This window comes from Notamacropus eugenii, chromosome 2 (assembly GCF_028372415.1).
Source record: "Notamacropus eugenii isolate mMacEug1 chromosome 2, mMacEug1.pri_v2, whole genome shotgun sequence".
Classification (NCBI taxonomy): domain Eukaryota; kingdom Metazoa; phylum Chordata; class Mammalia; order Diprotodontia; family Macropodidae; genus Notamacropus; species Notamacropus eugenii.
In genome coordinates, this window is record NC_092873.1 from 87,652,008 (window position 1) to 87,679,995 (window position 27,988).

Here is a 27,988-nt window from a genome sequence, read left to right on the forward strand (position 1 = left end):
AGTCAATGACAGGACAACCGGTGAAGCCTACTGGTTCTTGAAGGTGTTTTGCAAGCATTAAAGTACATAATGCCAATAAGTATATAAATGTCAATACGTATATAAATGCCAATTGTTTTTCTTCTTCCCCATGACTGCCTCAGTTCCAGGTGATCATCCCCAGTTTCTTCAGTTGCTCGGTGCATCGCTTGACCTCCGATCTATTCACTGCTTTTGTCGTCCTCTTCTGGACACGTGCCAGCTTGTTGATGCACTTCCTTGGATGAGGCTTCAGAACTGAGCACAGTATTCCATATGCGGTCCAACAAGGACAGAGAACAGTAGAAATATGCCTTAATTCATTTGAGCACAAGTTTATTTCAAAACAACATTTGCTAAATGCCTGCTATGATAGGGAGAACATTTAGACAGGCACTGGGAGAGATGCAAAATTTTCTTTTATTTTTTCTACTTAATCATATTTTATTTGTATAATTACATGCAAAGACAGTTTACAACATTCATCTCTATAAGATTCTGAGTTCCAAATTTTTTTCTCTCTCCCTCCCCTGACTCCTGCCTAAACGACAAAAAATACAATAGAGGTCATACATGTACAGTCACATCAAACACACTTACACATTAGTCAAGCTGTGAAAGAAGAATCAGAACCAAAGGGGGAAAACATGAGAAAGAAAAAAAAAGAGAAAATAACACACTTCTATCTACATTCAAACTTCATAGTTCTTTCTCTGAATGTGGATATAACATTCTCCCTCATGTGGCTTTTGGGATTGTCTTAGATCATTGTGTTCCTGAGAAGAGCTAAGCCTATGAAAGTCGGTCAAGATGCAAAATGTTAGGTAAGATGATATCATCTTTGTTTGTGTAATTCTTATAGTTTGCTACAGGAATAAGATACATATACTTGGGTAATTTGATAGAGCTGTGCTCTTAATAATGCTAGTACCACTCCACTGGTGCACACTGATACTCATTCATGACTTCATGGTGTGTGATTTATGTCTATATTTCTCCATAAATTCCATATTGAAGTTTGACCCAATATGCCAGAGACCTTCCCTTTTTAATATTTTATGACAAGCAGTCAGGAGCCTGGCTGTTCATCTGTAGTATGAATGACCATAGCTGACATTTAAAGTAACATTTTAAACTTAGTCAAGTGCTTTCCATGTGTTATCTCATGTAAACTCCCTATGGGTAGGAATTGTTTTATCCTTCATATTTGTGTCTCCAGTGACTAGCACCTGGCACACAGTATATACTTAATAAATACATATTGATTTGTTGATTGACTAATTGATTTTATCATCACAACCACCCTACAAGGTAGCTACAATAGACATTATTATCCCCCTTTACAATATGCAGAAAATGAGGCCCAAAAGTTACATGGCTCAGCCATGTCTATATTGCTAATCATTGTCAAGGGCAGGACTGGAGTCATCCAAACCCCAAATTCAACATGTCCTTATTTTCACTATTTGATTTCTGGATATGCATTTCCTTAATGATGTCTTTTACACTGTATTTTGCGTTTATTTGTCAATAAATCCCAACCTACTTATACCCACCATTTATCTCACTATTTTGCCTTGAATCACTCACAATTCTGATCATCCAGAGACAAGACATGTCATGATTGGTAGCCATTACTAGAAGACCATTTTGGCTGGGAAATAAGAGGTTTTAAGTAGATTTTCTGGTGTAGGCCTATAATCCCAGCTACTAGAGAGGTTGAACTTGGCAGAACTTTTCAGGTTGGGAGTTCTGACCTATAGTGTTAGCAGGGCCATGCTGATATACCATCTTCACCAAGTTCAGTATTAATATGGTGAGCCCTCCAGAGCTATCCTGCCACTCCAGAGTCTCTTATTATCTAGGCTTTTATTCATCTTTAATTTATTCAACCAGTCTTCATCTAATATGGACTCAAGGTCTTTCCTCATCCTGGTTGCCTTCTTTTGAACTCTCTGTAGCTTAGAGATGTCCTTTGAAAATTGTGGTATCCAGAATTGAATACAATTGTCCACATTTGGTCTGGCAAGGGCAGAGTACAGTGTGACTATCATTTCCTTATTTCTGAAAACTATATTTCTCTCAATATAGCCCAAGAGTGCATTAACTTCACATTAATGACTCACACTGAACTTGTAGCCTACTAAAAGCTTCCAAATTTCTGCAGACACCTGTTAATCAAGCTATACCCCATCCTCTGCTTGTGATATTGAGATTTTGAACCCAAACATATGATTTTATATTTTATCCCTATAAAAATCCAATTTTAAAAGATTCAGTCCAATGCTCAGGAACTTTTTTGGATCCTGAATCTACCTGCCCTTTGTTGGCTCTCTTGTTCAACTTTTTGTCATATGGAAATTTGATGAGTATATCTACATCTTCAACTAAGTCATTGATATAAATTTTGAATAGTGAAGGACCAATTGCCAATCTCTTGGGAACTCTACTGGAAGCTTCCTTCTAAGCTGATATTGAAACATTAATGACTATTTTTAATTTTTTTAAATTAAAATTTTATTTCTTGCGAGTTACATGTAAAAACATTTTAACATTCTTTTTTAAAGTTTTGAGTTCAAAATCTATCTCTCCTCTCCCACCCCAGAATGGTAATTTAAATGGGGAGATCTTTCCCATTCCTTAATAGGCTCATGTAACCTGCCTGGGTCACATGGAAGCTAGAGTCACATGAGTGTAAGTCACATGGACCCTGTGGTGGGAGAAGTTTGTTGAATTGGTGGATTGGGAAGGGTGGAATAGGAAGGGGTAGAACTAGAGCAGAGCTGAGAGGAAATTAGTGAGAGAGCAGTCAGAGCCAGGACGGTGAAGACAAGTAGGCTGCTGGGTAGCATGAGTGAAAATGATTGTAATTTTTTAAAGAGTGTCTGTTTGTGATTTGTTTAAGGGAGCTGGTTTGTGGGAAACCTAGCAGGGGGAAGAGTTGAGGATGGTGTTGTTCTCTGCAGTGTTATTGTGTATAGATTTTTGTTACTATGATGAATTTGGTTTCTTGTGTCTGAATAAACGTTTTGATTCTGTCTTCCATGTGGAGAATCTGTTGTATTTCTTGATTCAGAACTGCACCAGGATATTCATGGCCACCGTTGGTGCTGTGAATATCACATTGGCGGTACACTCCTACCCTGAGTTGGTAAGCAATCTCATACAGGTTATGCATGTGCAATAATTTAAAACAAATTTCCACATTAGTCAATTAGTGGAAGAATACAAGCAAGGAAGGAAGGAAGGAAGGAAGGAAGGAAGGAAGGAAGGAAGGAAGGAAGGAAGGAAGGAAGGAAGGAAGGAAGGAAGGAAGGAAAAGAAGAATGTTATGCTTTGGTCTGTTATTGAGATACTATCAGGTCTTTTTCTGGAGGTGTATAAAATTTTTCATCATGAATCCTTTGTACTGCATTGTTCTTATTGTACTGCATTGCTCTTATTGTGAATAATGTTCTCTGTTTTTCAAGGCTAGTCAATCAAACATATCTGAGTGAATTTATTTGTATCTTCAACTAATATCTGTCTAGCTTTTTCACAAGAATATGGAAATTTTCTTTCAAATGCTTTGTGAAAATTTAGTAAACTTTACCTACTACAGTCAACTTATGTTAGGTATTCTGTAAAAAATGAAATATAATTGACTTAGGATATATCAATGAGAATAGTTAACATTTATGTAATGTTAAGCATAAAATATATACAAAAGAAGTTAAAGTAATGAATACAATTTTAGAATATATATACATATGTAATAGATTGCACACATATACTAGATTTGCATATAATAGAATTCTAGAGATAATTAAATAGGAATAAAAAGTAACATACCTTTTTCTCAACTATATATGATACCTTAACAAAAGATGACCATGTGTTAGGCCACTAAAACCTGACAAAGGCAGAAAAGCAAAAATATTGATTGTACCCTTTTGTCACCTTAATACAACAAAAATGCATTCATTAACATGCCTTGTATTGCTGAACCTTGGAAGTATAGTCAAAAAAATAACTGGAAATTAAACTAATCCTAAAGAATGAATGAGTCAAAAAACAAATTGTAGAAATAACCAAAATTGTCAATAAAGATAACAACAATGAGAGAACATACCATATTTTATGGGATTTAACCAAAGCAATATTTAGGGGAAATTTCCTGTCTCCAAATCCTTATGTTAGTAAAAAAAAAAAAAAAAAAGGTAAAAAGCAGAACAATAAAATGGGCATGCAACTTAAAAACAAAACATATGTGACATCCCCAGTTTTACACTAAGATAAAAATCCAGAAAACCAAAGGAGAGTTTAACAGAATTGAAAGAAAAAGAAATTGAACCAATTAATAAAACTAGAATCTGGTTTTATGAAAGAATAGCTAAATTGATTTTTAAAAAGTTAGAAAGTCAATTAACCAATATTAAAGTCACTATCAATGAAGATGAAATTAACCCAACTATTAAAAGTTATTTTGCTCAATTATATTTCAATAAAACAAAACAAGGCAAATGATGAATATTTTTTTTTATTTTTTATTTTTTTATTTTTTTAATGTTTAACAATCACTGCCATACAATTGCGATTTTATCCCTCCCCACCCACCCCCCACTACCTCCCTCCCTCCCCACGACTGCATACAATTCTGTATAGATTCTACATATACTTTCCTATTGAGTATATTTTCACTATAGTCATGCTATGTAGTCAGACTAAGATAAATGAAAGAATCCGTATAACAAATCAGAACATGATACACAAACAGATACACATACACAAACATGATCTGCTACATTATGTGAGTGACTTCCATATTTCTCTCTCTGAGTGTGGAAGGCATTTTGCCTTGAGGTCCACCATTGGGATTTTTTTTTTTTTTCAGAAGTTCTTGTGTTATTACAAAAATCTAAGTCTACCAGAAAAAACTCTCACACACTGTGGTTGTTGCTGTGCATAAAGTTCTCCTGGTTCTGCTCCTTTCACTCAGCATCAGGTCATATAAGTCCTTCCAGGCCTCTCTGAAGTCTTCTTGTTCATCATTTCTTATGGCACAATAGTACTCCATTACATTCATATACCATAATTTATTCAGCCATTCCCCAATTGATGGACATCCCCCTGACTTCCAGTTTTTGGCAACTACATAGAGTGCTGCTATAAATATTTTTGTACATGTGGGACCCTTTCCCATTTTTATGATCTCTTGGGGATATAGTCCTAGTAGCGATATTGCTGGGTCAAAGGGTATGCACATTTTTGTAGCCCTTTGGGAATAGTTCCAAATTGCTCTCCAGAATGGTTGGATGCGCTCACAGCTCCACCAACAATGAATTAGTGTTCCAACTCTCCCACATCCTCTCCAGCATTTATCATTTTCTTGTTCTGTCATGTTTGCCAATCTTATAGGTGTGATGTGGTACCTCAGAGTTGTTTTGATTTGCATCTCTCTAACCAATAGTGATTTAGAGCATTTTTTCATATGATTATAGATAGCTTTAATTTCTTCCTCTGAAAATTGCCTGTTCATATCCTTTGACCATTTATCAATTGGGGAATGACTTGTATGATTATACATTTGGGTCAGTTCTCTATATATTCTAGAAATGAGGCCTTTATCCCCGAGCTTAGCTGTAAAAATTTTTTCCCAATTTACTACATCCCTCCGGATTTTGGTTGCATTGGGTTTGGTTGTGCAAAAACTTCTCAGTTTAATGTAATCAAAGTTATCCATTTTGCATTTCATAATGCATTCTATCTCTCCTTTAGTAAAGAATTCTTCCCTTCTCCATAGATCTGATAAATACACTATTCCTTGCTTCTCCAGTTTATTCATGGTATCAATCTTTATACCTAAATCATGTACCCATTTGGACTTTATTCTTGTGTACGGTGTCAGGTATGGGTCTATGCCTAATTTCCGCCACACTGTTATCCAGTTTTCCCAGCAATTTTTATCAAACAATGAGTTCTTATCCCAGAAGCTGGGGTCCTTGGATTTATCAAACAGAAGGTTGCTATATTCCTTGCCTACTGCATCTTGAGTGCCAAGTCTATTCCACTTGTCTACCTCTCTGTTTCTTAGCCAATACCAAGTGGTTTTGATAATTGCTGCTTTATAGTACAGTTTAAGGTCTGGTAGCGCTAGGCCACCTTCCCAGGCATTTCTTTTCATTAGTCCCTTTGATATTCTGGACCTTTTGTTTTTCCAAATGAATTTTGATATTATTTTATCCAGCTCTAGAAAGTAATTGTCTGATAGTTTAATTGGTATGGCACTAAATAAGTATATTAATTTGGGTAGAATTGTCATTTTTATTATATTAGCACGGCCTACCCATGAGCAACTAATGTTTTTCCACTTACTTAAATCTGACTTTATTTGTGCAAAAAGTGTCTTGTAATTGTGTTCATATAATCCCTGGGTTTGTTTTGGCAGGTAGACTCCTAAGTATTTTATACTGTCTACCCTAACTTTAAATGGGATTTCTCTTTCTATCTCTTGCTGTTGAACTTTGTTGCTAATATATAGGAATGCAGAAGATTTGTGTGGGTTTATTTTGTACCCTGCAACTTTGCCAAAGTTGTTTATTAATTCAAGTAATTTTTTACTTGAATCTCTGGGATTCTCTAGGTAAATCATCATATCATCTGCAAAGAGTGATAACTTAGTTTCTTCTTTGGCTATTCTAATTCCTTGAATATCTTTATCTTGTCTAATTGCTACAGCTAACATTTCTAGTACCATATTGAATAATAGTGGTGATAATGGACAACCTTGTTTCACCCCTGATCTTATTGGGAATGCATCTAGCTTATCCCCATTGCATATAATGCTTGCTGAAGGTTTTAGATAGATACTGCTTATTATTTTGTGGAAAGTTCCCTTTATTCCTACGTTCTCCAATGCTTTTAGTAGGAATGGATGTTGTATTTTGTCAAAAGCTTTTTCTGCATCTATTGAGATAATCATGTGGTTTTTGTTAGCTTTGTTGTTGATGTGATCGATAATGCTAATAGTTTTCCTAATATTGACCCAGCCCTGTAGTCCTGGTATGAATCCTACCTGATCATAATGTATTAATCTCATGATAAGATGCTGTATTCGTTTTGCTAAAATCTTATTTAAAATTTTTGCATCTATATTCATTAGGGAAATTGGTCTATAATTTTCTTTCTCTGTTTTGTCTCTTCCTGGTTTGGGTATCAAAACCATATTTGTATCATAGAAAGAATTTGGGAGGACTCCTTCTTCCCCAATTTTCAAGAATAGTGTATGTAGTATTGGAATTAACTGTTCTTTAAATGTTTGATAGAATTCACTTGTGAATCCATCTGGCCCTGGAGATTTTTTCCTAGGGAGTTCATTGATGGCTTGTTCAATTTCTTTTTCTGAGATGGGGTTGTTTAAGTATTCAACTTCCTCTTCTGTTAATCTGGGCAATTTGTATTTTTTAAAATATTCATCCATCTCATTTAGATTGTCGAATTTGTGGGCATAAAGTTGGGCAAAGTAGTTTCTAATTATTGTTTTAATTTCCTCCTCATTGGAGGTGAGTTCACCCCTTTCATTTTTAATGTTAGTAATTTGGTTTTCTTCTTTCTTTTTTTTGATCAGATTAACCAAAGGTTTATCAATTTTATTAGTTTTTTCATAAAACCAACTATTGGTTTTATTTATTAATTCAATAGTTTTCTTTATTTCAATTTTATTAATCTCTCCTTTGGTTTTCAGTATTTCTAATTTGGTATTTACTTGGGGATTTTCAATGTGTTCTTTTTCTAGCTTTTTCAACTGCAAGCCTAAGTCATTGATCTCCTCTTTCTCTATTTTATTTATGTAAGCATTCAGAGATATAAAACTTCCCCTAATAACTGCTTTTGCAGTGTCCCATAAGTTTTGGTATGTTGTCTCACTATTGTCATTCTCTTGAATGAAGTTGTTGACTGTTTCTATGATTTCTTCTTTAACCCAATCCTTCTTTAGAATTAGATTATTTAGTTTCCAATTGATTTTTGGTTTCTCTTTCCATGGCCTTTTATTACATGTAATTTTTAATGCATTATGATCTGAAAAGGATGCATTGATTATCTCTACCTTTCTGCACTGGATTGTGAGATTTTTATGTCCTAGTACATGGTCAATTTTTGTAAATGTTCCATGTACCGCTGAGAAAAAGGTATATTCCTTTCTATTCCCATTTAATTTTCTCCAAAGATCTATCATATCTACCTTATCCAGAGATTTATTTACCTCCTTAACCTCTTTCTTGTTTATTTTGAGGTTGGATTTATCTAGTTCAGAGAGGGGGAGGTTGAGGTCCCCCACTAGTATAGTTTTGCTATCAATTTCTTCCTTCAACTCCCCCAACCTCTCCTCTAAGAATCTGGATGCTATACCACTTGGAGCATACATGTTTAGTAATGATATTGCTTCATTGTCTATGGTGCCTTTTAGTAGGATATAGTTTCCATCCTTTTCCCTTTTGATTAGATCTATTTCTGCTTTTGCTTTGTCTGAGATTAGGATCGCTACTCCTGCCTTTCTTACATGAGCTGAGGCACAATATATTCTGCTCCATCCTTTGACCTTTATCCTATGTGTATCCCCCCGTTTCAAATGTGTTTCTTGTAAGCAGCATATTGTTGGATTATGGCTTTTCATCCATTCTGCTATCCGTCTCCGTTTTATGGGAGAGTTCATCCCATTCACATTCACAGTTATGATTACAATCTGTATATTTCCCTCCACCCTCTTTCCCACCATTTGTGCTTTTAACTCTCCCGTCTCCCTTCCCCTCCTCAATAGTATTCACTTTTCTCCCCCTCCTCCTGCAACCTTCCCCTCCTTCTTTTAGCCCCCCTCCCTTTTAGTCCCCTTTACTCTTATTGCTTCTTTCCTCCCTTTTAGCCACCCTCCCCTTTCTTCCCCCTTCCCCTCCTACTACCTATAGAGCTAGTTAGGATTATCTGCTTAAGATTATTGTTCCCTCCTTTGAACAAATCAGATGAGAGTACCTCTCAAACAATGCTCATCTCCCTCCCCTCCTTCCCTCTACTATAGTTTTGTACTTCTTCCTGTGATATAATTTGCCATTTTCTGCTTCCCCCTTTCCACACCTCCTATTACATTCCCTTCTCATACTTAAATCATATTTTTGACATGACATCATTTACTTTATGCCCGTTCCCTCTACATATATCCCTTTTATCATAATAGCTGCACAGTTCTCAAGATTAACAGGTATCATCTTCCCTTATAGGGAGGTAAACAGATTGCCCTAATTGAGTTGCAAGTTTTTGTTTTTGTTTTTTCCCCTCTGTTTACCTTTTTATGATTCTCTGGAGACCTGCATTTGAAGATCAAATTGTCTACTGAGTTCTGGTGTTTTGGTCAGGAAGCTCTGGAAATCCCTTATTTCGTTGAATGACTTTCTCCTTGCCTGAAATGGTATGCTGAACTTTGCTGGGTAGTTGATCCTTGGTTGGAGTCCCAACTCCTTTGCCTTACGGAATATTGGGTTCCAATTCTTTCGATCTTTTAATGTAGAAGCTGCAAGGTCCTGTGTGATCCTGACTGTGTGACCTTGATATTTAAATTGTTTCTTTCTGGCTGCTTGTAGTATTTTCTCCTTCACTTGATAGCTCTGGAATTTGGCAACTATATTTCTTGGGGTTTTGAGTTTGGGATCCCTTTCCGGTGGGGAACGGTGGATTCTTTCGATGACTATTTTGCCCTCTGAGTCTAGTACTTCTGGGCAGTTTTCCTTGATGATTTCCTGGAAGATATTGTCCAGACTCTTTTCTTCATCATGGGTTTCTGGCAGGCCAATAATTCTTAGATTTTCTCTCCTGGATCTATTTTCCAGGTCAGTTGTTTTTCCAATTAAATATTTTAGATTTTCTTCTATCTTTTCATTCTTTAGATTTTGTTTGACTGATTCTTGTTGCCTCATTGAGTCATTAGTTTCTACTTGCCCAATTCTAATCTTGATCGTATTGTTTTCTTCAGTTAGCTTTCGCATCTCCTTTTCCATCTGGCCAATTTTTCCCTTTAAGGAGCTATTTTCTCCATTTAATTTTTGTACTTCTTTTTCCATTCGACCAATTTTCCCAGTTAGGTTTTGGGTTTCCTTTTTCATCTGATCAATTTTCCCTATTAGGTTTTGAGTTTCCTTTTCCGTTTGATTAACTCTTCCTTTTAGGGAATTATTCTCTCCAGTTAATTTTTGAACTTCCTTTTCCATTTCTTCAATTTTCTTTTTCAGATTGATGTTCTCATCAGTGAATTCTTTTTTTATAGTTTTAAAATCATTGGCCAGTTTTTCTTTTATATCCTTCTTCAGACTTTCCAGGTAATCTAGTTGTGCTTGCGAGAAATTCATAGTCCCATCTGAGGTTTCAGATGGAAGTACAGTCTCAGCTCTGACCTCTTTGGTGTTTGTGTTTTGGTCCTTATCCCCATAGAAAGATTCTATGGTTTTTTCACTTTTCGTCTGCTTTTTCCGATTCATGATGTTGGCTGAGTGTTGTAGCTTTTGGTTCTTTCAGTCAGAAGATACAGATCTTTTAAGTTGAGTTGATGTTTGTCTAGGCTAAAAGCAGGCTTTTTTGTTGTTGTTGTTGTTGTTGTTGTTGTTGTTTCCCAGATCAACCCTGGGGTTAGCTTGATAGGTGTGTGGGAGGTGTGGTCTGGTCTCAGGATATCTCCTCAGCTGGCCTGAGGCAAAGGCAAGGTCCGGGGGGATGGTGATCCCAGCTTCCCTATTGTCTTCCCTTTCCCCTGGAGGGCTGGGGCACGCCTAGAGGCTAATGCGTGTTCCCGCCCCTCCTGGGGCTCGTCTCCCGGGATGAGGCTTGCTTGGGTCTCAGTGCGAATTTTCTCTGCCCTGGGTCGTCTGTCCCCCCAGATAGCCTCCACCACGGTGGGAAGAATCCCCCTTTGCCACTTTTCCAGCCTCTGGTGTTATGAGACCACCCGCCCCCTTCTGCTGTTCCCACTGATCCAGGATTAATCTGGGGAAGAATTTTATGGTTCCCTCACGGTCATCGAGGGGGAGGGGAGAGCACCCACTGATCACTCTGGCATCCCAGCTCCTGGATGTTCAAGTAGTGACCCACTGAAGTCCCGTCTTTAGGCTGAAGATTTCAAAGGCTGTTGCGCTGATATCGTTGGCTCGGCCTGGCTTATCTCCTGCTCCACTGGTCTCGCCCGCCACTCTTGGGCCCCTCGGGTCGCCTCCGCCCTGCCACGCCGACCGCGCTGCGCTGTGCGCCGGGGTCTTACCCCCGCAGAACAGATCCCTCCCGTGGACCTTCCAGTCCAGCCTGGGCTCTGAATCTGTCAAAGTCCGTCTCCCACTGGATTCTACACCTCCAAAGTCTGGTCAGACTCTCCCCCCAGAGATATCCAAAGGAGTTTTTCCAGGAGCTTAGGTGAGTCGTTGCTTTCACTCCGCCATCTTCTCAAATGATGAATATTTTAAAACAATAAATTGCCCAAAATAACAGAAGAAGAAATGGAATGCTTAAATAACCCTATCTTTAAAAAAGAATTAGAAAAAGCCATAAATGAGATTCCAAAAAAATAATACTTCCCAGGACTAGCTAAAGAACCTTTAAAGAATAGTTAATTCCAATACTGTATAAATTGTTTAAAAAAATAGAAAAAGGAATCCTGCCAAATTCCTTCTATGACACAAATATGGTCTTCATACCTTTAGTTTGATATATATTACTTTAGCAAGAGATCAGAAACAGAAAAAGAAAATGATAGCTCAATTTCTGTAATGAATATTAATGTACATTTTTAAACAAAATAGTAGTAAGGGGATTAAAGTAAAATACGAAAATGATCATGCAGTATGACCAGGTGGGACTTATATCAGTAATACAGGATAGGTTTGAAATTTTTAAAAAAGCATAACCATGATTGAGCATTTCAAAAACAAAAATGGCAAAATAATATTATCTTATCAGTAGATGCAAAAAAAAACTTTTGACAAAATACAACACTCATTTCTATAAAAAGGAAGACTAGGAATATTGCAATGAACACTTGCTGTGTTTATATGTATAGGAATAAATTAAGCTTTTCATAAAATAACAAATACTACCTATCTGAAACCAAGTGCAAATATTAAAATTAATAGGAATAAGGTAAAAGCCTTACCAATAAGGTCATGGATGAAGCAAGGATGTCCATTATCATCACTATTATTCAATATTGTACTAGAATTGCTAGATATAGCTATAAGAGAAGAAAAAAATAAAGGACTTAGAAGAGGTAAAGAAGAAACAGAGCTATCAGTTTTTGCATATGACATAATGCTATACCCCACAGAAGTGAAGAGAATCAAGTAAAATAGGCATTGAAACTTTAACAACTTTGGGAAATTTCAGGATATAAAGTAATCCACACAGATCATCAACATTTCTATATATTACCAACACAATGCAGCAGGAAACAACAGAACAGAAATGTCATTTAAATTAACTTCAGGCCATATAAAATATTTGGAAGTCTACCTTGTGAGAAAATCCAGAAACTGTATGAACATGATTATAAAAGTTTTCACACAAATAAAGACACATTTAAACAACTAGAGAAATATTAATTGCTTATGGGTTGGCAAAGTCAATGTAATAAAAATAACAACTCTGACCAAATTAATCTACTTATTCAGTATCAATCAAACCACCAAAGAATTAGACTTCAAAAGAATGATAACAAAATTCAAATAGAAGAGGAAAACAATCAAGAAGATCAATGGAGTGAATAAAAAGAATTTGAAGGAAGGTGGCCCAGCATAATCAGATTTCAGATTGTATTACAAAGAGGTAATCATTCAAATAATCTGCTTCTGGTTAAGAAATAGAATGGTGGATCAGTGGAACAGCTTAGGCATACAATACATGCAGTAGAAAATGATCGCAGTAATATAACATTTGATAAATCCAAAGATTCAATATTCTGAGGCAAGAACTCCCTATTTGATAAAAAATGATGGGAAAATTCAAAAGCAATTGAACAGAAACCTGGCATAGAGGAATGTCTAAAATTGTATACTAAGATAGGAGCAAAATGTGTTCATTGTTTAAATATAAAGTGTAATATCATAAGCAAATTAGGAGAACATGGAAAATTGTAACTTTCAGATCTCTGGATAAGAGAGGAGTTTGTGAATAGACAAGCAACAGAGAGGAATGATGATTATTTGTGGCATATTGATTATGATGGAATACTACTATAAGAAATGAGGGGGGTTGTTTCATAAAAAATATAGCAAGACTTACATGAACTGATGTAAAGTGAAACGAGTAGAACCAGGAGAACACTGTGCACAATAACAGATATTATAAAGAGATACTTATCAACTCTGAAGGACTTAGTTGCTGTAATTCATACAATGATCCAAAACAACTCCAAAGAACTCATGTAGAGAAGTGATACACTCAGAGTACATTTTGAAACATACTTCTTTTCACTTTATTTTTCTTCCCTTGCTTTTTATGACATGGCTAATATGGAAATATATTTAGTGTGACTTCACATGTAAAACTGATGTTTTACTTCCCTTCTCAATGAAGGGGGAATGACTGGATGGAGGAAGAAACTTGGAACTCAAAATAAAAAAGGAGGGTTAAGATAGATTATAACATAATGTCCTAATAAAGATAAATGTCATTTTTTGAACTCTTTCTACACTAACTTGTTCAACATCATTGGAAATATTTTGTATCCAAAAGGACACTCTGTTGTTAAAAATGGGTATCATTCCTAACTTCTAAATGGAACCATCTCCACATTTATACCAGACAATTTCTTCATCACATGGCAAAGTCAATTTTTCTCTAATATATGAGAGACTTCTTTTTTGGTAATTTGACAATTCACAGTACTTTTACAGCTTCAAATGTTTTCTACTTTTTTGTTTAGTCCAAAAATAAATGAATCAATAGTACATGTTTTCAAAACTTCTACTTAAAAGTGAACAGGTTTATCAACACAGAATTCATGTTTGGTTTGAAAATGTTGAAATAGAAGAGATGTTTTTAAGCTGACATTTACAAGAGCTTTTCTGTGCATTTCACATTGTGGTTGTGGATATTATCTCCAAATAAAACAAAACTAAATTTAAAATCTTCTCTATTATATTCTCTCTTTTTTAAACCCATCATGAGGGAGGTATCTCAAACAAAGTTTGTGCCAGTATTTCAGAACTGTCATCAATTAAATACTTTTTTAATAATTTCCTTATCTCAAGTGATGAATCTGGATGACTACTTTGAGATTTCTCAGTAACTAATTTTACTCATTATATAAACATTCTTTTTTTGGTACACTTTCAGTGTACCAAAGATCCATTGAAGCTGACATAATTTTTAAAATATGTATATACATATATATATGTATATATAAAGAAATTCTATATATATGTATATATATATATATATATATATATACATATATATAGAATTTCTTTATTTTCAGTTTTCAACATTCACTTCTACAAGAATTTGAATTCAAAAATTTCTCCACATCTCTCCCCAACCCAACCCCGGGACAGCATGTATGCCATCCACTCCTTCCCCCAGTCTGTATTCTCTTCTATTACTCCCCTACTTTCTACCATCCCCCTCCCCTCTATTTTTCCTGTAGGACAAAATTGATTTCTATACCCCACTCCCTGTACATTTTATTTCCCATTTGCATGCAAAAACAATTTTTTAACATTTATTATTAAGGCTTTGAGTTCCATATTCTCTCTCTTCATGCCTCCCCACACACCCTCATTGAGGAAGCAAGCAACTCAATATAGATCAAATGCGTAGCCATGCAAGATACTTCTATAATAGTTAGTTTGTGAAAGACTAAACACATTTCTCCTTGTCCTATTCTGTCCTCCATGTATTCCAATCTCTCCCTTCACCTGTCCTCCCACAATAGTGTTAGCTTCTGATTATCCCTTTCCCCAATTTGCTATCCATTCTATTATCTTCCCTCTGCTATCCCCTACCCCTCTGCCTTCCTGCAGGATACAATATATTTTCTGATGCAAATGAGTGTGTGTTATTACCTCCTTAAGCCAAATTCCATGATAGTAAGGCTCAGTTATTCCATTTCATCTTCCCCATCTTCCCTTCCATTGTGAGAAGCTCTTTCCTGTCTGTTTTATGTAAGATGACTAGCTACATTCCACTCCTCCCTTTCTCTTACTCCTAAACTTTAAACTCAACAGTAAATTTAAATTTTTTAGGTCTTCTCCCTTCATATTCAGCTCACTCTTTGCCCCCTGAGTGTGTATATATACACACACATTCACATATATATATATATACCTACACAAATATAATATACACATACATGTATTCCCTCTAACCACACTAATACTGAGAAAGGTCTCATGAGGACAAATATCATATTTCCTTGTGGGAATGTAAACACTTCAACTTTAACAAGGACCTTATGTCTTGTGTTTCCTGTTTACCTTTTCATGCATCTCTTGGTTCTTGTGTTTGAAAGTCAAATTTTCTATTCAGCTCTGGTATTTTCAACAAGAATGCTTGTAAGTCCTCTCTTTCACTGAGGTTCCATTTTCCCCCCGAAGTATTATAGTCTGTTTCTTTGGGTAGGTGATTCTTGGTTTTAATCCTAGTTCCTTTGATCTCTGGAATACCATGTTCCAAAAACTTCAGTCCCTTAAGTTAGAAGCTGATAATCCTGTGTTATCCTGATTGTATTTCCACAATACTTGAATTGTTTCATTCTGGCTGCTTGTGATATTTTCTCCTTGACCCTAGTTCTCCACAATTTGGCTACAATATGCCTAGAAGTTTTCTTATTGAGGTCTCTTTCAGTAGGTGCTTGGTGAATTCTTTTGATTTCTATTTTACCCTCCAGTTCTAGAATTTCAGGGAAGCTTTCCTTGATAATATCTTGAAAGATGATGTCTAGCTTCTTTTTTTCATTGTGGTTCTCAGGTAGAGCAATAACTTTACAATTATCTCTCCTGGATCTATTTTTTAGTTAATTGTTTTTCCAATGAGATATTTCACATTGATTGCATTTTTTCATTCTTTTGGTTTTGTTTTGTAATTTCTTGATTTCTCATAAAGTCCTTAGCTTCCATCTGCTCAGTTCTAATTTTTAAAGAACTATTTTCTTCAATGAGCTTTTAGATCTCCTTTTCAATTTGACTAATCCTGCTTTTCAATGTATTGTTCTCCTCATTGGCTTTTTGAACCTCTTTTGCCCTTTGGGTTGGTCTATTTTTAAAGATTTTATTTTCTTCAACATTTTTTTGGCTCTCCTTCAGCAAGCTATTCACTTGCGTTTCATGATTTTCTTGCATCACTCTTTTTTCCCTTGCTAATTTTTCCTCATTCTCTCTTAGTTGACTTTCAAATCCTTTTTGATCTCTTCCATGGCATAAGACCATTTCATATTTTGGGTAGGCTTTGGATGGAGGAGGCTTAACGTTTCTATGTTGCTCCAATTGTATGATTTCATCTTCCTCTGGTTCTATGCTTTGCTCTCCCTCATCCAAAAGAATGGAAGAAAATACCGTTTCATCAAGAAAGCAACCTTTGACAGTTTTATTTTTTCCCCTTTTTAAGCATTTTCCCAGCCAATTACTTGACTTTTGAATCCTTTGTCAAGTGGAGGCTATATTACCCCAGGTTTCAGAGATTTGTGCAGCTCTTCTCCAAGATGTCTCTGGAAACCTGTAAGTTCTTAGTTCCTCCAAAGTGGCATAGGCAATGGAGAGGTTTTTACTCCTCTCCTGGCCTGCCCTCTGGTCTGTGAGCAACCACAAGCAATTTTTTCTGACCTTAATCTGCAAATAAGATTCCCTCTTCACAGCTTCCACCAGCTCTCCACACTAGTGCTCCTCCTAACTCCAGAAGCACTACTGAAGACTGAGACCTAGATCAGCTGCTCAATTCCCCCAGGGTCTGTAGGCTAAAGTTCGAGAACAGGCTGATGATACAGCAGTGGCTGCCACCATCCTTGGCTGGGACTGGGGCCAGACTTATCCCCGTTCACTCAGGTGAGAGACCTTTCTCAGTGACCTTTGAAGCTGTCTTTGGCTTTTGTGGGTTGAAAAATTTGGAAATCCCCAGCAGTTCCCTGTGATTCAGCACCCTGAAGCCATCTCCACTCTTGTCTTCCAGCAGACCATGCTGAGGTGTGCTCCACTCTGAGCCTAGTGCCATAGACCCATCCTGTGGGCCTTCCAGGTTGTTTTGGGTTAGAAATTTGTTCTACTCTGTCATTTTGTGGCTTCTGTTGCTCCAGAATTTATTTACAGTAATTTTTTACAGGTATTTTAAGGGCTTTGGGAGGAGAGCTCAAGCAGGTAGGTGCTTCCATTCTGCCCTCCCACCTATAATTGATAGAATTTTAAAATAACATTTCCACCAAAAATATCCACAACCATAATAACTCAACAGCATTGCAAATCAGTTGAAAATCCTTCTGATAAAAAAGGAAATGTTAGCAGAAGTACAAGATGAGTTTAAATAAGGAGAAAGCCTGGAATAAGAGGTGATACAAAGTTTATTTATATAGAACATTTGGGGTGATCCATGATGAATGCAAAGTGGCTTGTAATACCGATATTCAATGATGTGGTTTTCAAACTGTCTGCTACAGTCACAGTATCTTAATTATATGATTACACAGCTAATGTGGTACAATTGCAGAGTAATAGAAAACTATTCTGGTGTGGTGTACAGAAAAAGAAAATGAAATTTTGTGCATGTATCTGACCACTTCTTGGGAATTCAAGTGTCAAACTGCAGTGGTAGATTGGAAACAATTTGACAACAAGCTGAATTCCAGAATATCAGGTCAGCTTCCTTTGATAAGGTCTTGAAAGGTGATATCTTCCTTTTATCATGGATTTCAGGCAGTCCAATAATTTTTAAATGATCTCTCCTGGATATATTTTCCAGGTCAGCCATTCTTCCAATGAGATATTTCACATCATCTTCCATTTTTTCATTCTTATTGTTTTGTTTTATAATTTCTTAATTTCTCACAGAGTCATCAGGTTCCATTTCCTCCATTCCACATTTTAAGGAACTCTTCTCTTCACTGAGCTTTTGGACCTCCTTTCCCATTTGGCCAACTCTGATTCCTCAAGCATTCTGTTCTTCATTGGCCCCCTGGACCTCCTTTGTCACCTGAGATTGTACATTTCCCAAGGTGCCATTTTCTCAACAGTCCTTTGGGTCTTCCTTAACAAGCTGCTGAATTGCCCTTCATGACTTTCTTACATCACTCCCATTTTCCTCCCAGTCCTTCCTGTACCTCTCTTACTTTATTATCATCAGCATTTTTCTTTTAGAGAGGGTCTCCTTTACTAAGCTCTTGACTCAATTTTCATGATTTTCTTGAATCACTCTTGTTTCTCTTCCCAATTTTTCCTCTACTTCTCTTAACTGACTTTCAAAATCCTTTTTGAGCTCTTCCATGACCTGAGACCAATTCATATTTTTCTTGGAGGCTTTGAATATAGGAGCCTTGATCTTATTGTCTTCTTCAGGTTATATGCCTTGATCTTCCTTGTTGAGAATATGAGAAAATACCCCTTAACCAAGAAAGTGACCTTCTGTAATACTATTTTTCCCCTTTTTGGTTATTTTTCCAGCCAATTATTTGACATTTGAGCTCTTTGTTAAGTGGAAGTGTACTACCCCAAGTTTCAGGGTTTTGTGCAGCTGTTTTCAGAAATGTCTACAGAAACTTGTAATTTCTCAGTTCCTCCAAGTGATATGATCTAAGGTTAGGTGTATGCTCTTACTCTGGCATGTGCTATAGTCTCTGAGCAGCCATAAAAACTCTTTTCTGCCCTAGATCTGTGAGTAGGATTCTCTCTTCAATGCCACCAGCAAATCTGCCACACCAGTCCTCTTTATTGCCCCAGAATAGCCACTCAGTACTGCTAGTCATATCAGCCATTCAATTACTCCATTATGCATAGGCCAAGGTCTTGAGAAGCAGCCACCAATACAGCAGTAACTGCTCCTGCTTTGGACCTGGGGATGGGGCTAGAGCTGGGGGTGGATGACTTTCCTCTCTCACCCAGGTTAGAGAGCTTTCCCATTGTCTTTTGAAGCTCCATTTGGCTTTTGTGGGTTGAGAAATTTGGAAACCACCACGGTTTCCAATGATTCAGCTCTCTGAGGTCTGCTCCAGTCTCTTCAGTGCCAGTGTAGTTCATGCTGGGCTTACTTTGCTCTGAGCCTGGTGCAATAGACCCTTTCATATTGTCTTGGAGTGGAAATCTGTTTCACTTGGTCATTTTTTGGCTTTTGCCACTTTAGAATTTGTTTAGGGACTTTTTTATAGGTATTTTGAGGGGTTTGGAGGAGAGAGCTCAAGCCTTTCCCTGTTTTACTCTGCCATATTGGCTCTGCCCCACTCTGATTTGATTTTCAAAATCCTTTTTGAGTTCTTACATGAGCTGCCACTAAGCCATATTTCCCTTGGAGTCCTTGGATGCAGGAGCTCTCTCACTATATGTGTCTATCTCCCATGTCACCAAAGTAAGATTGGATAATCTGAGGTTTTTTCTGCTGTTTCATCATTTTCTCAGCCAATATATGATTTTAAACTCTTGATTAATGCATATTCTGCTCCCAGCACATAGGGTGCACCATTGCAAGCTTCAGAGGGTTTGTGCAGCTGCCTTCAGATACACTTATTAGCGAGCTGGAAATCCTCAGTTCTTCCAAAGTGGTATCAAAAGAGAGGTGTCCACTCCTCTTCTAGTCTGTGTTCTGGTCTGTGAGTGATCACAAGCACTTTTCTGCCCTGGAACTGTGAGGAGGAGAATTCCCTCTCTACCACAGCCACAAACTCTGCCATGCCAGTTCTCCTTCTTGCCATACAACTGCCTCTAAGACTACAACCCAGATCCAGGTAGGGAGAAAACAAAAGAATGCTGTGCCAGGAAAGAGATCGTTGGAAGCCCCTGTGATAAACTACCTTATCCCTCCATGTCTGTGAGTCAAGAATTTTGAAAGCAGGCTGTGCTGCTGCTGCTGCAGCCACTGTAGTTACTGCCCTGGGGCTGCGGTTGGACACCCCCTCTCTCACCCAGGTCTGGGAGACTTTTTCTACTGACCTTCTAAGGTGTCTTTGGCATTTCTCGGTTGAGAAGTCTGGACACTGCCACAGCTGCTGGTGATTTGGTCCCCTGGGGCCTGCATCAGCCCTGTCTGTGCTGTCATGGCCCATGCTGCACTGTGTTCTCTCAGACTGGGGCAACAGATCCATGCTATTGACCTTTCAGGTTGTCCTGATTTTATTTTATGTTGGGTCTAAATTTATGAACATTGAGCTTCTAAAAAACAAACTACCTGTGTGCTACCACTGCCACCATCAAAAATTCCATTTCTAATTCAGAGTTGTCCTTCCATCCTTCACCCTATCTCACTGTCTATGGGCCAAAGTCAAGGAAGATTTCTGTCTCTCTGTATTTTTCTCTTTTCCTTCTTCACTCCCTCCATTTCTTATTCCTTCATTGTCCTTCTCTCCCCATCAACCCCATGCATAAGCCTCATACATTTTAAATAACATTTGGCTTCTGTAGGTACATGAATTATCAGCCTAATAAGGAAGAGAAAAAGTTACAATAGCTAAAACAAATCATTTTGATTACACAAAAAGCTTTTTAAACAAACAAAACTGATATACCTAGGACAAGAAAGGAAAGCCCTGGAGGCAGGGACAAGACAGAGGAATAACAATAGGTATTTTCTAGAGTACTGCCCCCAAGCCCAGTCAAACATCTGTAAAAATGTCTTTAAACAAATTCTGGAGCTGCAGAACCCACAGAATGATGAAGTGAAGCAAATCTTCAGCCCAAGACAGCCTGCCTGAAAGGGAACTGGAAAGTGTCTATCTTGCTGTGCTGGGAGCAGAATACAGTCCAGAGTGAGTAGTGAGTGCACAGAGGGAACCTGAGGAGGCCTTGGGGAGACTGAATCTCTATCACCTGTGGCAGTTTCCAGATTTCAGGACCCCCAAAATGCCGAAGATAAATTGGAAGGTCAGTGGAAAAAGTCTGAGGGACCAGCGTGGGAGACTAGAGTGGTCCAGCCCCAGGCCCAGGGCAGAAGATAGATAAGGATCAGAGGAAGTGGTGGCAGCCACAGCAGCAGCAGGGGCAGAGACAACGACTAGTTCTGGAGCTCTAGGTCCAAGAATGTGAGGGAATCAAGTGGCTGATAGTACACTCTCCTCCACCCCCACTGGAAGCAGAGAACTACCTAAACAAAGAGCTCAAAAGTCAAGTCAGTGGCTGGGGAAATGAGCAAAAACCAGAAAAAGAATCAGACTATAGACTCTTTGATGACAAGAAAGATCAAAGCATGAAAAACAAAGTCAAAGTTCCTCCATCCAAAACACCCAAGAGACATATGAATTGGTTTCAGGAAGGGCTGGAAAACTTTTTGAAAATCAAATAAGAGAAGTAGAGCAAAAACTTGGAAGAGAAATGAGAGTGATGAAAGAAAATCATGAAAAACGAGTCAACTGCTTTCTGTAGGACACCTCAAATTATCCTGAAGGAAAGAACACTTTAAAAAATAGACTAACCTAAATGGCAAAAGAGTTCCAAAGAGCCAATGAGGAGAAGAATGTGCTAAGAAGCAGAACTGGCCAGATGGAAAAGGAGGTCCAAAAGCTCACTGAAGAAAATAATTCCATAAAGATTGGAATGGAGCAGATGGAAGCCAATGACTTTATGAAAAATCAAGAAATTCTGAAACAAAACCAAAGAAATGAATAAATAAGAGAAAATGTAAAATATCTCATTGGAAAAGCAAGTGACCTAGAAAATTGATCCAGGAGAGAAAATTTAGAAATTATGGGACTACCTGAAATCCATGATCAAAAAAACAAGATTCTAGACATTATCATTCAAGAAATTATCACAGAACATTGCCCTGATATTCTAGAAACAGAGGATGAAATAAATATTGAAAGAATCCACCAATCGCCACCTGAAAGAGATTCAAAAAGACTAACTCTTAGGATATTGTAGTCAAATTGCAGGGTTCCCAAATCAAGAGGAAAATATTGCAAGCAGGAAGAATGAAACAATTTGAATAATGTGGAAGTACAATCAGGTTAACACAAGATCTAGCAGCTTCCACATTAAGGTATTGGAGGGCCTGGAATACGATATTCAAGAAATCAAAGGAGTTAGGATTAAAACCAAGAATCATCTACCCAGCAAAACTGAGTATAATGCTTCAGGGAGAAAAAATGGTCATTCAATGTTATAGAGAACTTTCAATCATTCTTGATGAAAAGACCAGAGTTGAATAGAAAATTTGACTTTCAAGCACAAGAATCAAGAGAAGTATGAAAAGGTAAACAGGAAAGAGAAATCATAAGGAACTTACCAAAGTTGAACTGTTTACTTTCCTACATGAAAAGATAATATTTGTCACTCTTGAGACTTCTCAACACTTAGGTGGTTTGAGAGATTATATACATATAGACAGAGGGCAGAGGGTGAGTTGAATAGGGAGGGAAGTTGTCTAAGAATTAAAATTAGGGGGTGAGAGAGGAATATATTGGGAGCAGAAAGGGAGAAATGGGATGGGTCAAATTATTTCTCCTACAAGAGGTAAGAGAAAGCTTTCTCAATGGAGGAGAAAAGGGGATAGGTGAGAGGGAAAAAGTGAATCTTACTATCATCACATTTGGCTTAAGGAAGGAATAACATGCACACTCAATTTGGTATGAAAATCTATGTTACACTACAGGAAAATAAGGGTGCAGGGGATAAGGAGGTTGTGGGGGGATGGTAGGAGGTAGAGCAAATGGGAAGAGAGAGTAACCAGAAGTAAACACTTTTGGGGAGGGACAAGACCAAAAGAGAGAATAGAATAAATGAGAGGCAGGATAGGATGGAGGGAAATATAGTTAGTGTTTCACAACATGACTTTTATGAAAGTCTTTTGCCCAACTTTACAGGTATAACTTCTATTGAACTGCTTGCCTTCTCAGTAGGAATGGGTGGAGAGGGAGGAAGGGAGAGAAGTTGGAACTGAAAGTTTTGAAAATGAGTGTTAAAAACTGTTTTAACTTGCAACTGGGAAATAAGAAGCACAGGTAACACGGTATAGAAATCTATCTTGCCCTACAAGAAAAATCAATAATTTTATGAAAAGAAAAAAATTTAAAAAGGAAGGGAAACCACTGACTAGGGAATATTCTCAAATATCTCTGATAAATGTATGATATACAAGCTATATAGAAGATTATGAGAAATATGTACACCCAAAAGTCTTTCTCTGGTAAAGAGGTGGTTAAAGGATATGAACAATTCTCTTTTTTAAGATTAAATTTATTTATTTTTAGTTTTCAACATTCATTTCCACAAGATTTTGAGTTCCAATTTTTATACCCATCTTTTTCCTCCACCACATCCTGGGATGGCATGCATTCTGATGACCCCTTTTCACACTCTAACCTTCCTTTTATCACCTCCTCCTCTTATCCCCTTCCCTTTACTTTCTTGAGGGGCAAGATAGATTTCTATACATCATTATCTGTATATTTTATTTCCCAGTTGCATGCAAAAATATTTTCTTAACATCTGTTTGTAACTCAATGAGTTCCTAATTCTCTCCCTTCTTCCTTCCTGACTAAACCCCATTGAGAAAATAATCAATTCAACATAGGCTATACATATGGAGTTATGCAAAACACCTCCATAATAGTCATGTTGTAAAAGATTTTTTTTCCCTCCATCCTATCCTGCCCCCCATTATTTTGTTTTTTTCCTTTGACTCTGTCTCTTTTCTAAAGTGTTTGCTTCTGACTACCCCTCTCTAATCTGTCCTCTCTTCTATCATCTTCACCCTCTTACTCTCTTCCCTCCTACTTTCCTATAGGATAAGATACCCCATTGAGTGTATATGTTATTCCTGCCTTAAGCCAAATCCATTGAGAATAAGGTTCACTTATTCCTTCTCACCCCACTCAACTTCCCCTTCTTTGTAAAACGTTTTTCTTGCATCCTTGATGTGAGATAATGTGCCCCATTCTGTCTCTCCCTTTCTTTTCCCAATATTTTTCTCTCCAATCCCTTTATTTTATTTTATAGATGTTACCCGTTCATGTTCAACTCGCCCTGTGCCCTTTATCTATCTATTTATCTATCTTTCTACTTCTCTCTCTCTCTCTCCCTCTCTCTCTCTCTCTGTATGCCTGCCTGTCTGACTGTCTATCTGTGTCTGTCTATTTGTCTATTTATCTATCTATCTATCTCTCTGAGACTGGATTTGAAATCAGGTCTTCCTGATTCTAGGCCCAGCGCTCTTAACAACTGCCCCAAGTCATTGGGACAGGACTTATGCATGTCAGCAGGTGACAGGTTTCTTATCATCTACATCTGTCTAGTTCAGGTGCTGTTGTAAACACCTCTCCTGATGTCCTCATCCCAGAATTTGGATCCTTGGTGTATTAGATTACAAGTTTAATCCAGTTTTTTTTTTTTAATTTTCTCCCCTGTATATCCATCTTTCAGCTGACCATGTGGGGATCTACAGCACAGGTGTATACCAGTCCTATGAGTCCTCAGGACAGTACACACAGGAATTTGATGAGGATGGGCTGTTTTATGTAGACCTGCAGAAGAAAGTGTGTGGCAGCTATCAGAATTTAGCCGTTTTAACAGCTCTGACCCTCAGGAAGGGCTGTGTGAAAAAGCGACATGCAAGTACAAGTGGAAATCCTGATCCAGCGCTCCAACAAAAGCAGGGCCATCAGTGCTACTGATCACTATCCTTACTCTGTTTCCCTAGCTACCCTTCCTATGGTTCCTCACTGACTTCAGACCACTTTGCCACCATGGTTAGCCCCAGAAGTCATCAGGCCATCCCAGACCTCCTCTATGCATGTTTCATTCATCATGTCACCCCAGCCCTGTGGGTCATCCTGACACATTCCCAACCTCCACAGTAGGCTTCCTGTCCCAGCATTCATACCGATTGTCTTCACAGGCCTTTTCCCCATACAGAGCAGCATTAGCAGAGGGGATGGGGAAGCAGTCAAGGCATTACAAAATGAAACCCTGGAGAAAGAGTTTTCAGAATCAGTCTTATTTAAAGGGTTGAGTGAGGTATGAAAGCCCTTAGATGAGCACTTCCACTTTCTGTTCTCAGTACCCCTGAAGTGAATGTGTTCTTGGAGAGTCCTGTGGAGTTGGGCCAGCTAAACGTACTCATCTGCTTGGTGGACAACATCTTCCCTCCAGTGGTCAACATCAAGTGGCTTCGTAATGGCCAGGTGATCACCACTGGTGTGTCTGAAACAGACTTCTACTCTCAGCCTGACTACAAATTCCACAAGTTCTACTACCTCACTTTTCTCCCCAACATAGAGGACTTTTATGACTGCAAAGTGGAGCACTGGGGCTTGGAGCAGCCACTCCTCAAGCACTAGGGTATGAAACTTTTGACCTGGTAAAGTGGAAATAACTCTGGACTAGAAATCTAAAAAGCTGAATTCTAATCTTGTCCCTTCCACCAACCAACTATATGATCTTTGGCAAGACATTTAATTTATCTGTGCCTAAGTCTCCTCCTTTGGAAAACAGAGACAGTGTTATCTCCTGATCTACACAGGGTCATTGTGAATGCTAATGATCAAATTATTTCTGTAGATATATTACTGTAACTCCTCTTTTGCTTGTCTCTCCCTTTTTCCCTGCTTCCCTTCAAGGATCCACTAGTCCTGTCTGTAGTTTTCCTCCCACAAATAGTCTTTCCTATATGAATAAAATGTCCTATATGAATAAAGTATCCCAATAATACCATCCTCCAAGAATTTGAATTCCTGTATTCTCTACATCTCAAAAATAACATTTCTCTTGCGCTGTGTTTACTTTTTCTCCTCAGAACCCCAAATTCCATCCCCAGTACCAGAGACAACAAAACTGTGGTCTGTGCCTTTGATGTGGTTTGTGCCTTTGATCTGGCAGTGGGCCTGGTGGGCATCATTGTGGGCACCGTCCTCACACTCAGAGGCATGCTTTCCAGCACTAGGATCCCACATCAAGGGCTTCTGTGAATCACCTGAGAGAAAGGGAGTGAGGAACTAGGGAGAACTGGAGGCAAGAGTAAAAGAAAAATTAATCCTATGATGATGGGGCGAATAAGGAATCACATTAGGAGTGGTGGTGGAGGTGATGGAGGAATTCCCACAGGAACAGAGGTTGCTCTATAAATCATCTCTTGCTGCAGATAACTTTCTGAATGAGGAATAACACAAGAAGATCCCAGCTCCCTGTCCTTGACCTTGGTCTGGCTGAAGATGCTGCCTTCTGTCACCTTTTTTGAGCCGCTCCTCTGTCTCTTCATCCCTCAATTCAACTGCCTGGACTTCTGATTGATTCCACCTAAACCTTCCTTTGCTGACTTCCCCTTAATCTCATCCTTTTATAAGGCAGACGAAGTGGTCTGGTCTCTAATTTCCCTGTAGACTCTCTAGGGTGATTCATGTCTAGGGACCCCCTTCTTCCAATTCTGATATTCTGCTCAGGTGAGTAAACTTACTCATCATGCCAACTTCCCTGGGTTCAACTATCACCTCTATACAGATGATGTTCAGATACAAATATCCATCCCTAATCTCTTGCTGAGCTGTAGTTTCCCATATCACCAACTGCATATTGGACATTCCTACTGTATATCTCCTAATCATTTCGTACTCAATATGTCCAAAAGCAGACTACGTTGACTTTTCCCCACCACTCCTCCTTTCCCTAACTTCTCTATTTTTGTTAAGGGCACTAGCATCATTCCAGTCACCCTGATTCATAATCCCAATCATCCTCTGCTCTTTTGCATCCTTCATTCCTCACATTCAATCAGTTGCCAAGTCTTGAAGACTCTATCTCCACAACATATGTTGTTTCAGTCCCCTTCTCCCTACTCTCATGGCTTATACACTGGCTTAGGCTTTTGTCATCTCTAACCTGGATGACTGCAATTGAATTACTTCTTCCCCTTTAATCCATCTTCCACACAGTTGTGAAATTCTCCTAAATCACAAGTATGACCATATCCTTGAACTCTTCATGAAACTCTAGTAATTGCCACCCCTAGAATAAAACACAAGCTCCTCTGGATTTAAAAGCCCTTCACAATTGGCACTATGTGCTTTACTTTGCAGCCAAAGATGTCTTTTTGCTGTTCTTTATACAAGACGTTTAATCTCTGATTAACCTTTCATATCTAGTCTCCATGTCTTTGCATAGACTGTTCCCTGTGCCTAGAGTGCCTTCCCCCTCACCTTTTTCTCATAGAATCCTAGCTTCCTTCATAACTCAGCTCATGTCCTCTCCTACAAAGCCCTATCCTGATATCACCAGTTGCTAGTGCACTTCCTCTTAGAAATTACTTTGTATATCCTTTATATTTTGTCCCCTATGTATGTGGTTTTCCCCATCCCTGGCCCTCCCCATCCCCAATGAGTAAGATTTTTTAGGACTGAGACTGTTTTGAGGCTTTTGTTTTTGTTATCTTTGTATCTTCAGACCAAGCACAGTGCCTGACAGATTAAATAAATAAATAAATTCTTGTAAAAGTGAGTAACTTCATTGTTTGATGCGGTTACATATATATAGGCTTCTGAGTTTTTCTTGTTAGGGTTGCATGAGATCACTATGGCTTAGAGATGAGGAGTACTTAAATCTTAAAGAGTTGCCAAAGTAATTTATTGAGAACTAGGAGATGAGAACTGGTATCTAGCCTGACCTTTTCCTTGGGTGAGTATTACCGCAGCAGGCTGTAGCAATATCCATGTTTTCACAGCTTCTCTGCAACCAGCAACAGTGCAGAGACCTTGGGAGAAGACCATCAGCTGTCCATTGATGGACTGATATGGCATCTAGAATTCTCTCAGAGAGGAAGTTGGAAGCAAGAATTTGGGTCACAGAGGGGATCA

The 27,988-nt window shown here is 38.1% G+C and overlaps 1 protein-coding gene, 1 long non-coding RNA gene and 1 pseudogene across 2 annotated transcripts in view; 1 reads left to right on the top strand and 2 right to left on the bottom strand.

The window, feature by feature from the left end:
• Nucleotides 1–27,988, bottom strand: part of LOC140525900 (HLA class II histocompatibility antigen, DR beta 5 chain-like) — a 72,059-nt gene that overhangs the window by 9,947 nt on the left and 34,124 nt on the right. The window lies entirely within an intron of this gene.
• LOC140523611 (uncharacterized) lies at nt 244–27,948 on the bottom strand. Its single transcript, XR_011973427.1, has 4 exons — nt 27,799–27,948; nt 12,179–12,256; nt 3,850–3,910; nt 244–276 (listed from the first exon to the last, which is right to left on the bottom strand). It is a non-coding gene; the product is annotated as an uncharacterized lncRNA (long non-coding RNA).
• Nucleotides 16,994–26,216, top strand: LOC140530391 (H-2 class II histocompatibility antigen, A-U alpha chain-like; annotated as a pseudogene).